The sequence below is a fragment of the Silurus meridionalis genome, chromosome 2, assembly GCF_014805685.1.
Source record: "Silurus meridionalis isolate SWU-2019-XX chromosome 2, ASM1480568v1, whole genome shotgun sequence".
Classification (NCBI taxonomy): domain Eukaryota; kingdom Metazoa; phylum Chordata; class Actinopteri; order Siluriformes; family Siluridae; genus Silurus; species Silurus meridionalis.
This window is the reverse complement of record NC_060885.1, coordinates 1,706,132-1,724,304: the sequence shown is the minus strand read 5'-3', so window position 1 is coordinate 1,724,304 and position 18,173 is coordinate 1,706,132. Positions and strand designations below refer to the sequence as shown.

General features: G+C 44.4%; 1 protein-coding gene across 10 annotated transcripts in view; it reads right to left on the bottom strand.

The window, feature by feature from the left end:
- The window catches only part of bnc2 (basonuclin 2), a 185,009-nt gene that overhangs the window by 64,612 nt on the left and 102,224 nt on the right, over positions 1-18,173 (bottom strand). The gene's annotated exons all lie outside the window — the stretch shown is intronic.

Here is an 18,173-nt window from a genome sequence, read left to right as displayed (position 1 = left end):
ATGTTCCAAATGATTCTGTACCGTTTCCATGGTTACAGCATGTTAATTGCGTTACTATTGAGGTAAAAGCTGATGTTCTGTATAATCCTTTACCGTTTCCATGGTTACAGCATGTAATTGTGTTAATACTGAGGTAAAAGTTGATGTTCCAGACGATTTTGTACCGTTTCCATGGTTACCGTGTCATTACGTCAGCCATATACTCCACTCCACGAGCTAGATACAAGCTAATTTGATTGCTAGCTTTAGTTATTAGCAAACCCGCAGCCTAGCGACAGTGTTTTCTAATATTTATTAGCTCTTATAAAAAGAAATTAGAAACTAGAAACTAATTATTTGTGGAATTTAAATAATAAAAAATAAAGCTCAATGTATTAAAGTGTGAATTTTGATGATCTGAAAGAAATAAGTAGTGTTCATGTGTAAACGATGTGATGATGTACGGAGAGAGTGTGAGGCAAGGAGAAGCGAGGGAGAAGACGGAGTTGTGAATATTCCTCCCGGTGCTGTGTGTGTGTGTGTGTGTGTGTGTGTGTGTGTGTGTGTGTGTGTGTGTGTGTCGGATTGATTTCTTTCCTCCAGCTTCATGTTTTTTGCATGTCCCCTCGTCCCCCACTTGAATAATGAAGGCGTCTCGTTATGAAAAATTCCCGCCGTGTGGAGAGTGCGATGTTTTCAGCGACGCAGCAGTATTAGCCATGCTAATTGGGCTCTTTGGACTTAGCCAATAGAAACGCTAAATTAATTAGTTATGTAGACAAAATGTCCGAAACAGGAACGGTGACAAAATCACACACACACACACACACACACACACACACACACACACACACACACACACACACACACACACACACACACAGCTCTTTAATTTGTTCATTCTGATGTTTCATTAATCAGCCTTCATGTGTGTGTGTGTGTGTGTGTGTGTGTATGTGTGTATATGTGTGTGTGTGTGTGTGTGTGTGTGTGTGTGTGTGCGTGCGCACGCGCTTCTTTAATTAACACACTTTAATTCACTTTACATCTATCATCACTCTCTCACTCTCTTCACATAATTTTATCTTTCATTTTTTCTCTTTTTTCCACTCTTCTCATAAATCTTTCTCTCCTTTCTCACTCCCTCGTTCTTTTTTGTGTTTTGCTTTCATCTTTTGCGCTTCACATTTTTTCTTATTCAATTTTCATTTTTTCTCGTTTATTCTGTCATTCATTCCGTTTTCTTTCTCCTCAATCGTTCTTTCTCTCATTCACCATGTTTCTTGTTCCCTATTAATTTTCTTCATTCATGAATTTATTCACTCTGCTTTTCTCGTCTTTCCTTTTTCCCATTTTCCTTTCATTTTCTTCTTCCTCTCCTTGTTTTCTCTTTTCCCTCTTCAAGTTCTGACTTGCTCTTTTAATGATTTTTTTATAATAATTGTATTTATTAATTGTTTATTTATAATAACTTAAAACATTAATAAAATAATTAATATTTTATCATCTCTTTTATGTTTTTACCCTCTTCTTAATTTTTATCTTTCTATCGTTTCATCTTTTCACTCATCACACTCTTTCTTTTCAATCTCTCCACTCCAATCTTTTCACTCTTATTGCTCTCTCTCTCTCTCTCTCTCTCTCTCTCTCTCTCTCTCTCTCTCTCTCTCATTATTTTTCCTTCTTTCCCTTTCACTCCTTTTCTTTTTATCTGCTCTGTTGCTGTGTATGTTTATACTGTGTCTCTGAAACAGAGAGAATCAGCTGCTTTTTTACCCTGACAGCGAACACACATGACGCAGTGTGTGTGTGTGTGTGTGTGTGTGTGTGTGTGTGTGTGTGTGTGTCAGGAGGAGATGTAGCTGATGAAGGAGCTGCTGATGTCGTGTTTCATTCTCCTCTTGAAGTGGAAATGAGGCTCACAGTCAGCATCCACCCACCCACACACACACACACACACACACACACACACACACACACACACACACACACACACAAGGTCACAAAATGGAGAGTGACACACTCCTTCTCAGCTTCTTTAAAGTGCACACTTCAGTCAGAGGAAGTGTGTGAAGGTGTAATTTAGCTCTTTTGGAGTTTATAAGTGCTGACAAAATGCCCAGTGAAACACACACACACACACATACACTCTCTCCCTCACACACACACACACACACACACACACACACACACACACACACACTAGTAATACATATTAGGATTAGTAAAGAACGATGGCGTTGCTTGCTTTTGCTGCCAGGTCTCCAGCCATTCTGTCCACACACACACACACACACACACACACACACACACACACACACACACACACACATATTTGGTGGGTGATATTGTAAATAAATTGTGCTGCAGAATAAACAGTTTACAGCAGGAAATACAGTGATGACATCATCAATCCTCACACTGTAGAGTGAACATGAACACACACCATGTCCACACTCCACACACTTAGCCCAGACTGGACTCTGTGTGTGTGTGTGTGTGTGTGTGTGTGTGTGTGTGTGTGTGTAATGGTACTGTGATTAAAAAGTTCAGCCTGGCTGCGTTTCTAATTAATTAAGGAGAAGATGCAGTGGCGATTAGTGTGAGATGAGGCTCTGATAGCCATGTGTGTGTGTGTGTGTGTGTGTGTGTGTGTGTGTGTGTGTGTTCTGGAAACACCTGCTTCAAACTACAACCACTGAAACTTTACAGAGGCCACCATCTTGGACTGATGGAATCCTTTTCTATAGTCTATAGTGCAGTGTGAGAGCACCACGCCCTGCTAAGCCACACCCAGGCCACGCCCCTTTGTGTCCAAGCTCCACCTACCATAGTATGAAAGTGGAACTGTGGCAAATTTAGTCCTCTCTATCTGTCTACCTCTCTTTATCTGGCCTGTCTCCATTTTTATCTTTCTCTCTACCACTCTTTCTTGATCTGTCTGTCTTTCTATCTTTCTACCACTCTTTCTTTATCTGTCTACCTATCTTTCCCCATCTATCTTTCACTCTTACTTTATCTGTCTATTGTACTCCATTTATCTCTCTAAATGTCTGTCTTATTTTTACATTTACATTTATAGCATTAGGCAGACGCCCTTTTCAGCTGAGCAGGGGAGAGTTAAGGGCCTTGCTCAAGGGCCCAGCAGTGGCAGCTCTGAGCTCCCACCTCCCTCTTTTCATCTGTCTGTCTTTCTCTTTAGCTGTCCCTTTCCTTATCTGTCTGCTTCTCCATCTATCTGTCTGTCTGTCTGTCTGTCTGTCTGTCCCTTTTATTATCTGCCTGTCTCTTTATCTGTCTGCCTCTTTCTTTATCTCTCTATTTCTCTTTTTCTTTATCTGTCTCTCTCTTCATCTCGCTCCTCTCTATTTATTTAGCTCTCTTCATCTGTCTGATTCTCTCTCTCTCTCTCTCTCGCTCTCTCTCTCTCTCTCTCTCTCTCTCTCTCTCTCTCAGTAGCTGTCTGTCTCTCTATTTTATCTGTCTGTCTACTTCTTTCCCTATTTGTCCATCATGCTCTTTTTATCTGTTCATCTGTTTTCTTCTCATTCTCTGTCTCTCTCTTTTCATCCTCTTTCTCTCTCTCTCTCTAATCCTGGGTAACTATCTCTAGTGCTGACTTAACTTTAATGACGGTTCAATATCCAATTCATTAAAGTGGCTGTTTTATTTGTGTGTGTGTGTGTGTGTGTGTGTGTGTGTGTGTGTGTGTGTGTGTGTGTGTGTGTGTGTGTGAGATGGTGGAATGGGAGTGTGTGTGTGATGGGGGAATGGAAGTGTGTGTGGGGGTGGTGGTGTTGGGGCACTTCCTGTGATGAGTTTGGCCATTCCGTGAGGACTTTGACGTGTGTGTGTGTGTCTCAGTGACAGATCCTTCAGTCGATTCTGCCTTGAGAGAGCGAGAGAGAGAGAGAGAGAGAGAGAGAGAGAGAGAGAGAGAGCAGTTTTTCATCCCTCACTCCGGGACTGTAATTGCCTCTGCAGTGCCTCGTCATTAGAAAGAAAGTGACAACTGAGCTTAAGTATCGCTCCAGGACAGGATCCATCTCTCTCTCTGTCTCTCTCTTTCCGTCTCCTATTCTTTTTCAAGTACAGTAGTTCTTCAGGGTTCTCTACAGGTTCTTTTCTCTTGCTTTTAAAAGGAACCGTATCTGCATCAAACATCTAATGGTTAATCCAGACCAGAGGAGTGAAGAATGAGTGTGTGGTGTGATTTCATTCCAGAAGAGAATTAGAGAAAAAGGGGGTTCTTTATGGACTCTGTAAGCGTTCCATAAAGAACCTGAGGTTCTGAGATCCTATCTAATACCTTCTGAGGAAATAGTGCTAATGGATCTGCAGGACTTTCTCAAAAGTGGTTTTAAGAGTGTACATGAATGTGATGGAGAGATAGAAGAGCGCTGGCATTGTTCTTTTATTCTCTCACACTCCGAGAGTGTGGATATCGATCTGCTGCAAGACAGGAAGTGTCATACGGCGAGCGAGACCTCCGGGAAAACGAGTGTCCCTAAATCCCTCTATCAAAGAGAGACACAGAGAGACACAGAGAGACACAGATCTACTAAAGCCTCACTCTGATCTGTTTGGCAAGAAAAAAAATACGGAAGAAAAAAGAGCTCTGTCACCTGCAGAGCGTTAGAGGGGACGTGTGGAGAAAACAGAGAGAGAGAGGGAACGTAGGAGGTGCTGAGGGTCCGTGAGGAGCTGAGCTCAGCAGAGTCACTACAGTACACACACTAACACTGATTAGACCTGAGACAGGACACACTCGTCCTGCTTTAACCCCTCACTCCCACTCGCTCCTGCACATCTCCATGCATGCTTATACTGTGTGCAAATAAAGACGAGGAGTTACGATCAGGAGAACACTTTAGATATCGAGTAATAATATTCTCCTGATTTAGAACTGCTGCTGGACCTTCATTTGCATAGAGAAACCTGATTGGCTCTCACATGTGATGATGTAATAACTCTCTACATGCAGAAAAAAAAATTGTCAGACAGATATTCAGCTGGGAAGGAAACAAATCAGTGTGTGTGTGTGTGTGTGTGTGTGTGTGTGTGTGTGTGTGTGTGTGTGTATAAGAACCTTTGTTGTCTCTGTGGTGTCACTGCGCTTGTTTACTCACACAAAAACAAACATGCATCCGTCTTGGCCTGAATTATGCACAACACTGCGATGCACACTCAGCACCAACATCTGCTTCGCCTGTGTGTGTGTGTGTGTGTGTGTGTGTGTGTGTGTGTGTGTGTGTGTGTGTGTGTGAGTGTGTGTGTGAAATGGAGACAGAGAGGGAGTGTGTATGTGTCTGTAATAGTGTGAGTAAACAAGCACAGTGACAGAGATAACTGGAGCTTTAAACACACACACACACACACACACACACACACACACACACACACACACACACACACACACACAGATTAGAACTCAAATTTTATATAAGTATGAACTAAGCTGGACAATGTCTGCGTGTCACACTTCAGATAATTCCAAAGATACACACACACACACACACACACACACACACACACACTCAGGTCCAAAAGTCTGAGTGGGCGACCAGGAGCTGCTTTTATATCCTCGGTTGCTGAAAGCTGATATGAGATTGTTCCTCGTCTGATCCTCAGTATAAAACGCTGGTGTTTAATAAAAGGCTGCAAAACATGACCATGTGGTTTGGGATGGTACCAGAGGACCAGCGACCCGGTTCTGCCATTAGCTCCTCGCTAATCTTTCCCGCTAGCTAACGGTTTCATTAGTGGTTGGAGTTTCATGGGAACGTTACGTGTATTAAAACATCTGGAGTCTGGTGTTAGAAAGCAAACTGGACAAACCTGAGGTTGGGGACGGAGATCGAATGCGAGGCATGGTGAGATATCTCTGCTTGACCATGAAGGAGAGATCCTTTCTAAAGACTTTAGGGAGTTGCGCATACTTTCAAACAGTTTAAATAAATAAAGTAAGATTTGTGCTCTGTGGTTTTCGAGCCTGTACGAGCTGTACAGTGGAGACGCGTGTTTAAAAAAGCTCGCCGAACCCCAGCGCTTTTTCCTCCAGAAACAGATAGATTTACAAGGCATGTGTGCAAAAGTGTGTAAGACTCCCCAGATCGAAAAAACACAGAAGAATTTGGCACGAGCGAAATTATACATCTGTGAAGGTTAATACCTGTTTTCATTGGCTCGGCACGCAGGTAGTTCTTATAAAAAACGCCCGAGACGGCCGCTTTCTCCCGCACTGCTGACTCGCAGAGTTCTCGTCTACACGGGGAAAAACGACACTGCCTTTAAACACAACCTCGCTCAGGAGCTCCGCCAAGACACACCTTAAATCACTTTCATTATTCCTCACCGCTAATTTTTCATTCACATCACCGTTACAGGCGCGAGAGAACACCGTACAAATCATACGATTTCAAATGGCACTGAGAGTCACAAGGGTGGAGACGAGGGTCCACGCCAGAGCCATGTTTCCTATTAATATCAACTCTACAAAGGACTGGAACAGGGTGAGAACCTGAAACATACCCAATAACTAAACTGCTAACCTGGAGAACCCAATTATATACTGAGGAATCACATGAACTGAAGAACCAGAGAAAATGCAGACCAGATGATATAATCAAGAAAAAAGCTGGAGAACCAGAAGAAATGTGTGAGAAGTCAACTCTGTGTGGCATCTGATTCATCAACATCCTGCAGATATCCGTGTGTGTGTGTGTGTGTGTGTGTGTGTGTGTGTGTGAGAACACAGCGAGTCCTGCACAGGATCTTAAACCTCTCAAGGCCCTGAAAACGATCAAATGACAGGTTACACAAGAACCACCGGCTGGAAATAAGTGGTCTCGCTGAGAGGGAGAGAAAACACACTTGTCCTTTTCCGAGGAGCAGAAACAAGACACCAGAACCGCAACAGAACATCATGGACACGCCAGAGAACTCGACAATGTAATGCAGAAACCAACCATCTACTGAAGAACTGAGAAACGTAACGGAAAACTGGGGAATAAAAGGAAAAACAGGAGAACCTTACATACTGGCTAAGACTGGAGAACATAAGGACATGTAAGAGAACCCAAAAACCTGCATAGGAACCTGGTGCTGAATAAAGAGTTGAACAGACCAATGATATCTGATGGTTTGTGCACTGGACAACAGAGGGATTATGAGAACCTACATGGCATACTAAAAAACAGCACTATTTTGGAGAACCCACTGATATTCTTTGATTTGAATGTCACATTCAAGATTCCGATATACAGAAAAACCATTGGGATTCCAGGGAACACAAGGAAATGAAAATGTATGATATACTGGAGAACACAATTATATACTAGGAAAACCAAATGAAATAATGGAGAAGACGGGATACAGAGGAGAACCCAATGAGATGATGGAGAAACCAATGAGATAGACACCAGTAAACCCAATGACACACTGGGAAATTTATTAAAATACATGGAAATCCAATGAGATACCAGAGAACATGATGGGATCACAGAGAACCAATTTATCTACAGGAAAACCAGGAACAAGCACAGAAACCTACAATATACAAACAACTTAAACAAAATTGAACCAATCATAGATGTTTACAGCCACAAGCTCCGCCCCCAAGAGATGGAGAATACCAACTAAAGAAATTAAATCTTAACAGGACTGGTGGAAAACTTCATTAGTTCCTAAAAAGTTTTTGCGGTATAAAGAAGCTCTACAGAAGTGTATATAGTGTGTGTGTGTGTGTGTGTGTGTGTGTGTGTGTGTGTGTGTGTGTGGTGGGGCAGTTTGATCGGTGTCCTCCACAATCCCATAATCCCGCAGGACCAGTGGCCTTCAGCCAGGGACTGTGTTGTTTCTGCTGTTTTTGGCGAGTGTTTCCGTGTGGGCCTGTGGGTGCTTCTGAGAGCCATTATTTTATAGAGTGTAACACACACACACTCACACACACACACACACACACACACACACACACATGTATACACACACACTTATGCCGTAATTACACGCAAACCTCTCTCGTTCTTGCTCTTGCTTTTTTACTTTCTCTCTCTCTCACACACACACACACACACACACACACACACACACACACACACACACACACACACACACAGTGTCCTTCAGTGTTCCTCATCTGGTTCGAGTTTGATGCACATGCTCTGGTTTTACAGCTCTAGTCTTGTATTTCATGGCAGATTTACCCAGCGGTTTGCTTCTACACAACTAATGACGGCACATCTCTTGTAAATTGTGGCGCACCAATAATCTCCTGCTCAAAGCAACTTTTACCCTCACACACACACACACACACACACACACACACACACACACACACACACACACACAGAGCTCAGAGGTGGCCTTGCCTCCGTTCTTGCTCTTGCTACAAAGGCCTCCTGTTTTCTGCTCTCCAAACCCAAATACACACCAACATTCCATTTCAAACATGCACCTACAAAACACTAACTCTAAACTCCAACCCTCAACACCAACCTCCAACACCAACCTTAAACTCCAAACCTCAACACCAACCATCACTCCAACCTCACCACCAAATTCTAACACCAACCCTCAACATCAAATTTAAACTCCAAACTTCAACACCAACCTCCAACAGCAACCTTAAACTCCACCACTCAACACCAACCCACAACACCAACTTTAAACTCCAAACCTCAACCCCAACCTCAACACCAACCCTCAACACCAACCTCCAACACCAACCTTAAACTCCAAACCTCAACACCAACCATCACTCCAACCTCACCACCAAATTCTAACACCAACCCTCAACATCAAATTTAAACTCCAAACTTCAACACCAACCTCCAACAGCAACCTTAAACTCCACCACTCAACACCAACCCACAACACCAACTTTAAACTCCAAACCTCAACCCCAACCTCAACACCAACCCTCAACACCAACTGTCAACACAGACCCTCAACACCAAACATCAACACCAACACCAACGCTCACTCCAACCCTTAACACCAACCCTTAACACCAACCCGCATCACCAACCTTAAACTTTAACCTCAACACCAACCCTCTACACCAACCTCCAACACCAACCTTAAACTCCAACCTCAACCCTCCAACCTTCCACACCAACTTTAACTCCTACACTCAAACCAACCTTCAACTCCAACCCTCTACACCAACCCCTTAACACCAACCTTTAACACCAACCTCTAACACCAACTTTCAACTCCTAGCCTCAATACCAACCTCCAAAACCAACCTTAAACTTCAAACTTCAACACAAACCTTCGAAACCACCCCCTGAACACCAACCTTCAACTTGAACCCTCAACACCAACCTCCAACACTAACCTTCAACTCCAATAGTTATATTACAGTATATTACTGTGTGAGCGGTGAGCGAGTGGAGGCGGAGCCAGAGGGAACGGGTGGTAAGAAACACCTGCAGCTGATGAGACTAATCAGTGTGCTCTGTTTCAGAGGCAATAAAGAGGAGCGAGACACCAAGCAGAGACGAGCGGAAAGTGCACTCGGACAGACGTCAGGAAAGGCATGCCGGTCCGCGAATACACTCAGGGGGGCGCTAGAGAAAGAGGAAGCGTACTGATCTGTAAGTGAGACCGGCGGACATCAAGATGGGAAGACGTCCCGAACTGCGAGACTGTGGAAGAACCCCTGCATGAGTGCTGGGAGAAGAAGATTTTTCCCGTGCGGAACCAAAGAGTTCTGTTACAATTATTCTTAGAGCTATTTGTTACTTCAGACTGGTATTTCTGGTGTTATGTGTTATGTGGTTGTATGTTCTATACTTTGGCAATATGAAAGTCCATATTTGTTATGCTGATAAAGCAACGTTTAAATCTTGAATCTTGATGGTTTTTTATGGTGTTCTGCAGATGTTTGGTTTTTAATAATTTTTAACGGTGTTTGATGAACTGAAAGTTGCTGATCGTGTGCAGAACAAGTCAGCAGATCCTAACACTCTTCACTTCTACAGTGAATGTTGGGGTTTGTTGTAGAGATCAAGTCTCTGAAGGTGTTTGGAAGAACGCTGGTGTTCGCCAAACGTGCAGAACCTTTACATTCCTCTCCAGTTCAGAGTCGGAATCAGCGAGCTTCTCCAGGCCCCCCCCCCCGAAACACACACACACACACACACACACACACACACACACACACACACACACACACTCAGCTCTTCACGCAATTAGTGGGAGGTAATTTCCAGTTCAAGATTTTTCCACTACTGTCTGCGCAGCTATTTTTGAAGAGATCACCAAATGGCAGTAAGAGAAAAGAAATAAGTGGAGGGTTTTTTTATGAAAAAAAGGAAAAAGAGGGGACGTGAACAGGAAGCGGCCGCATGTGCTTTTAGTCGTTTTAGACGCAGACGCAATTATTGCTGTTTTCGTTGTAAAATGGAGGACCACATGTACTCTTTCCTGCCCTCCTGTTTAACACAGGGGCATAATTTACCCTCGCTATTAGCCCCCTGGGGCAATCAGGCACGGCAACCACACACACAAACACACACACACACACACACACACACACACACACACACACACACACATATAAATGCTCAGATCATAACAGCCAGGAGCATGACAAGCTTACATCCAAAAGCACGTCACACATAAACGTGTGAAACAGACGCTTTACACACGTTGTCAAAAAAGCGTCACAGAAGAAGACAAAGCCTGTCAGGATGCCACGCAGGAGTGTGTGTGTGTGTGTGTGTGTGTGTGTGTGTGTGTGTGAGAGAGAATTCGTCTTAACAGCCTCATTTCTTCCTGATGGCTTTAAATGATTTCATCACAATTAATGACACACACGGCGGCTCCCTGTGACTCGCTGGCAGATGTTCAGGGACCTCGGCGTGTCTTCATCTCTCTCTCGGAGCTAAAGAGACACTTCTCCTCCCGTGACAAACGAGGCCGTGCGCCTTGTCAGCGTCTGAGCCGTAACCTCTCCACGCTCACAGCCATCCATTATCGACACATCTGTTCAGGCCTTGTTAAAAACCCAGACACCTTTTATCCTCTTTTTTCTTCCTCTTCTTCCTCGTACATCTTCCTGATGATCCGTACCTTTTTTTTACCCTCCAGTTGTTTCTGAGTTCCAGGATGAATCTCTTCTGAGAAGATGTTCGTGCGTTTTTTTTCTTTTCTTTTCTTTTTCCCACAGAGGCATGAAGAAAGTGATCCCGTTTATTATGTGAATGATTGTAGTCATCGTGTCCCCACACTCGGAAATCTCCTACATATTTCCTCCTGATATCACAAGCTTCAGTATGAATGACATCATCAGGTTCGCTTACAGGTTTCAAAGAAAACGCAGTCCAGTGATCCACATACAACATTACATGAAATTGCTAGATCTTCATCAGTAGGATTTACTGAGATCTGGTAGAACTGTAAGCTTCTAAAATATTGCTTGGTAGAGACAGGAAAATGTTAGTGTTTGGTAGAGACAGTGTTTGGTGGACAGCATTAGTGTTTGGTCGAGACAGTGTTTGGCGGACAGTGTTAGTGTTTGGTGGACAGTGTTAGTAGTGTTAAGTAGAGATTGTGTTTGGGGGACAGGGTTTGTGTTTTGTGGACAGTGTTAGTAGTGTTAGGTAGAGATCATGTTTGGGGGACAGTTTTAGTGTTTGGTGGACAGTGTTAGTGGTGTTAGGTAGAGATCATGTTTGGGGGACAGGGTTTGGTGGACAGTGTTAGTGTTTGGTGGAGACTGTGTTTGGTGGACAGTGTTAGTGTTTGGTGGACAGTGTTAGAGTTGTGTGGACAGTGTTAGTAGTGTTAGGTAGAGACAGTGTTTGGTGGACAGTGTTAGTGTGTGGTGGACAGTGTTAGTAGTGTTAAATAGAGACCGGGTTTGGTGGACAGTGTTAGTAGTGTTAGGTAGAGACCGTGTTTGGTGGACAGTGTCAGTGTTTGGTGGCGAATGCTAGTTTTATGTATATGAAGAAACTACACCCGTGTCGCAATTACAGCGGTATAAAAATATCCGAGAAAACAGAGCAAAGATTTGGACCATTTCAAAGGGGTGCCAATAATTCTGGTGCACAGAGCAGTTCAGATGGTTATTTGTGTAGAAGGTCGAGTCGATAGCGTGTTACTGTCATTTGGTTTTATCACGAACCACAGAATCTCCGGTGTGCTGAAATCCGACGTGTAATATCTCATTAATCACAAACAACTATAACCATATTGCCGTCTTGTTGTGTGTGTGTGTGTGTGTGTGTGTGTGTGTGTGTGTGTGTGTGTGTGTGTGTCTCGGCTAATGCTAAGTAAATATATGAGACGTACGCAGGGTATGAGGTCAATAGAAACGGGAGACGTTGTCTCATTAAGCACGTCAGAGCCACAGAGCCGACGTTCCCGACTTCATTCATTCGTTTCGCTCCCTAATTGCGAACTTAATTTTCCGACTCCATTGATTTTTTTTTTTTTTTTTCTCCGTCTGTTCATTTTCCTAATGAAACGCTTCAGAGCAATTTGGTGCCAAGTAAGTAAATGGAGCTTTAATTTGAGGGGTGACTGCAGGAAGCAGATCTTTCAGCCCTGTGTCCTTCCGCACATTGTGAATATTTCACAAACACACACACACACACACACACACACAAGGTTGCCGAATACTACTCCAGTATTGATATTCAGTGTTGAAGATGTTTGCTGGAAGCGTCAGTGTTTGCTGGTGTTTTGTGTGCTGTTTGTGGGCCATCAGAAGTGGGTTTATCAGAACATTCTGGCTTTTGGTGGAGAACATTACTGTTCTGTGGAGAAGCTAACTGTAGTTTGATGTGGAATGTTGGTGTTTGTAAAGAAGTTTGTGTTTGGTGTAGAAGACTGTGATGTGATGGAGAACGGTGGAGTTTGGTGAAGGAGACTGTGATGTGATGGAGAACGGTGGAGTTTGGTGAAGGAGACTGTGATGTGATGGACAACGGTGGAGTTTGGTGAAGGAGACTGTGATGTGATGGACAACGGTGGAGTTTGGTGAAGGAGATTGTGATGTGATGGACAACGGTGGAGTTTTTGGGAGAGAAACTGTTTTTGTTTGAAGATGTTTGGAGCTCAGAAGCAGATTACAGCTACTCTACAGTACATGTTCTTCTGTCTTTTGTGAAAGCAACACACACACACACACACACACACACACACACACGCACTCACACGCACACAAGCACACACTCTCTCACACACACACACAGGGCTCTCTGGGATTAGTCTGTTAAACCGAGCTTTTTATTGAGAAGATTAGGTCATTAATTTCACTCCTTACATATGAAAATATTGACGGTTCCCATGCACCCTGCTGGTGGTGTTTGAGAGGCGGCGCGTCGCTCCCTCAGATAAATCCACGTGTGGCGCTCAATACGCCGTAGATTTATCCGTCCCAGAAACTGATAAACAAGCAATATATTAACTTGAGATGTTATCACTGGAGGAGGTTCATCGATCGGCTGGGTGAGAAAGTGTCCAGACGGCGAGGAAAGACGAGACGTTTGAAGTGAGGACATCGGGTTAGGTAGTTGAGACATGCGGGATGTTTTCTGGAGGACATCAGCGTGACGTTCCTCCTCTGACTAAACCCTTCAGACTGGAGATTCGTCACTTACAAAAAAACATGGGGTTCGCCTTAAAAAAATTCCAAAGAAAATCAGGTCCCAGTTTCCCTCCTACTCTGAGAAACAGGAGTCTCGTCTCAGTGACGATGAGTAATGTGTGCGAGTGTGTGTGTGTGTGAGTGTGTGCGAGTGTGTGCGAGTGTGTGTGTGTGTGTGTGTGTGTATAAGGGGGGTCTCTTTCCAAAAAGTCATCTGTTCTTCGTTTGTCCGGAGCTTGGGAACAGAATATCAGGAAGCGCTCGGGTTGTGGCGGAAGATGAAAAGACGAGAGGAATGAATAAAAAAACACGTGTCGCACATGTACTGTGGCAGACTGCATATGTCCTGTGAATCAGTCTGAACACACACACACACACACACACACACACACACACACACATGAAATCTCTAGAACAGAGCACAGTGATAAAAACTAGACATACTTTTATCACCAAAATCAGACAGAACTCTGTCACGGCAGATCGTACCATTTACACCCACTTATACATTTCCCCAGTGACCCGTCCCACAGAACAAAGGATTCAGAACAGAAGCTCCTCCCACACCTATACCACCTTAATGTCTCTAATCTATACACTGTACTGTGGGGGGTTTATCAGGACAAGGGGGTACAAACTTTCAACTTTTTACATTGTCCCTTTGAAATTATCTTTTTTTTTGTGTCACTTCGACTCTGTCAATGTCTGTTTGACTGCCAATGTGTCACTGTCCCATTTGATTCAGTCCCATTTGATTCAGTCACACTGACTCTGTCCCTTTCAATCAGTCCCATTGTCCCATTGGTGCTGTCCCCTTGACCCTGCACATGCTCCCTCTCATTTTGTCACTTGTTATTATAAACACAGGATAAACCTCAACAAAGCAACTCGCACATTGATGTCTCTCTTTGTGTCTCATTGTTCCTGGTGAACGAGTCTAACGAACGCTCAGGTAGAACCTCCATTATGCAGAGGAGCCACTTAACCCATCCCACACCTCATTAAGGGTAATAAGTGGCGTTTGCCACCTCCTTTGTCAGCAGGGTGAGCAATCAATAGGGTCATTTCACATCATAACAGCTAGCGGCGCACATTACTAGCGTGTTCGTGGCAGGAACGGTGGCCATTAAGGCCTGGAGGAGATTAGATCGGAGGGAGAAGACAGATGGTGAGAATTACACCGAGCGAAGAGACGGATCAATACGAGGAGAGGTGCGGAGATAATTCCACAGTCGGGAGACGTTCGGCTCAGACGCGTTCAGCTACGGCTCCTGCGTCCTGTTTCGTCTTTGTGTATGTTAATGCCTGTGTGTGCTTGTGTGTGTGTGTGTGTGTGTGTGTGTGTGCGTGTGTGTGTTGCCCCCTGCTGTGTGGTGTCAGAGCATTTTCACACACTCGCTCGTCGCTGAACAAGCCTGATGAGACCTCATTACAGCTCAGCGGCGGCCTGAACACGCGCACAAGCGCCTTTAATTACAGGAAACAACCGCGTTAATATTTTATGGAAATACTCCTCGGCATGGAACCCTGGAGTGTGTGACATTGAGACTCGGGAAGAGACACTTATTCTTCACACACACACACACACACACACGCGCGTAGGGAAAACCCACAAAACCAGTCTGCAATGATGTAGAACAACTTGAGAAACGATTCTCTATAAACACAAAACCTTCTCTTCCGCCTCATTACTAGTCGTGCTTTTTTTTTACTAGCCTGCTATGCTAACAAGAAAACGCTCCCCGGATTAGCATTCACAGCTACACTGCTACACACACCTGTCTGATGATTACAAACCTTTATAACTCACATCCAGCTGCTATCAGTAGGATTAGCGCTCAGTGCTAGCAGCTACATTAGACGATGCTAAGACATCAGATGTGACGTCTGGCACTAATTAGGCGCCCTACAGTAAAGCTAAAAGGGACGAGGCATGCACTTAGAGCGCTTTGATATCGGCTCGGCTATTAAATATAGATGGGCAGATAATTATTACAGGCGTCGGGATTAAATTAATTAGCAATAAAAAAACACACGTACCACTAATATAGGGATAGGGCTCGCCGTGTGTGTGTGTGTGTGTGTGTGTGTGTGTGTGTGTGTGTGTAAAGTTAATCCGGTTGACTCGTGACGACACGCAAACAAGATTTAGCTCCTCAAAGCAAACAGACGCGGCAGGGAAACAGCGTGAGGGCCAGGGCCGGAGCAGGCAGAGCCAGATGAATTATTCACACACACACACACACACACACACACACACACACACACACACACACACACAGTATCCAAACAGAAACTCTCCAACTAGCAAGCATCCCAAACCCAACTTAGAATTTTTCCCGGCTCACTGAATGAACAGAAACACACACACACACACATACACACACACACACACACACACACACACACACACACACACACACACAGTGCCCATCCCCCGCCCCGTTCTCCATCGCTCTCTATCCATCAGTGTGAAGGGCCGTGTGGACAGACGCACGAGCTTTATTGAGTTTATGGGCGATTGAGTGCTTAGCCCGTGACCCCGCTTGACCCCTGTCATATTTATGGCTTTTGGAGAAAGTGTAGAGCGATTTGGGATATTGCCCTTCACTACCCTCACACACACACACAGACACACACACACACACACACACACACACACACACACACACACTCACACTCAGGGTCGTCTGCTTTAGTCCTACATGTCACACTTCTCATGGTGTTTTTAACTCGCTAGTAACTATAAACTTCTATATAAAAATAACCAGTTTAACACAGAACCAGTTTACGGGTCAGTCTGAGGACTGGTTTCTGTTTGGTGTAGAAGTTGAGGATCTCAGTGTGAATGCTGGTGTGAACACGTACGTTCAGCATCTTCTAATCTTTCATTAAGTCACTCTCATGTGGGCGGGGCTTAAATGATATTAACCCATAATATCATGATAATTTTGTTCTAATTTATCCTAAGCTATTATGTAACACATGATGGCTCACAACCAATCAGAAGCCTTCTTCAGACTATAAATAATTATTAACCATCGTTCTTGCGCTCTGATTGGTCGAGAATAAAGATATGCACACAGTTTGTTGTGTGAAGTAAGTTTTCAGCACAGGAGTGTGTGCTGTGAGGAGAAGTGGTGAGGAAACACACACATACACACACACCGTGAGGTCTCCACCCCGAGCACACGACTCACACAAGCGTGCCACTCTCCACATAAACACACACTTCCTGCTCCAAACACACCCAGCTCTCTGGAGAGCGGCGACGTGTGGACCCCGGGCTGCAGGAAATGGTTCGCTCCAACTGGGACACAAAATGAGGCACGACAGCTTCCGGAAACGTCTGAGAGGCCGACCTGAAGCTGTTTACACTCGCGCTGATATCACGCCAAACTGTCTCTCTCTCACACAACTGTCTCTCTCTCACGCCAAACCGTCTCTCTCTCTCTCACACTACTGTCTCACTCTCACACGGAACCGTCTCTCTCTCTCTCACACAACTGTCTCACTCGCACGCCAAACCGTCTCTCTCTCACACACACAACTGTCTCACTCTTACACCAAACCGTCTCTCTCTCTCTCACACAACTGTCTCACTCTCACGCCAAACCGCTCTCTCTCTCACACAACTGTCTCTCTCACACACAACTGTCTCACTCTCACGCCAAACCGTCTCTCTCTCACACAACTGTCTCTCTCACACACAACTGTCTCACTCTCACGCCAAACCGTCTTTCTCTCTCACACAACTGTCTCACTCTCACGCCAAACCGTCTCTCTCTCTCACACAACTGTCTCTCTCTCACACACAACTGTCTCACTCTCACGCCAAACCGTCTCTCTCTCTCACACAACTGTCGCCTCTCACACACAACTGTCTCTCTCTCACACCAAACTGTCTCACTCACACCAAACTGTCTCTCTCTCTCACACAACTGTCTCTCTCTTATGCCAAACTGTCTCTCTCTCACACACAACTGTCTCTCTCTCTCACACAACTGTCTCTCTCTTACACTACACACACAGTGTAACACACACATACACACACATATGTATAACACACATGCATATAACATACACACAAGTATAACAAATACAACACAGACAAAAATGCTCACCACACACACACACACACACACACACACACACACACACACACACAGTAATGATGTGATATGAATCTCCTTCACACGTCAGATGTAATTTTGTATGTGTGTGTGTGTGTGTGTGTGTGTGTAAGAGAGTGAGTTGCAGCCTCTAAACCTCCTTCTAACCCCCTGTTTCTGTGGAATGAGGGAGTATGTGGTGGTAACACACCGTACCATCGGTACCGTGCCGAGACCATGTCCCTCCTTAAAGACACACACACACACACACACACACACACACACACACACACACACACACACACACACACACACACACACAGCCTGTTACGCATACTCACTTTTTGGCTCTCAGTCAGAGTTCCTGTCATAAGCATATATCGAGATAAATACTTCACATTTACACACACACAAATACACATACACACACACACACAAACATACACACACTAAAACACAAATACTCACACACACTTACA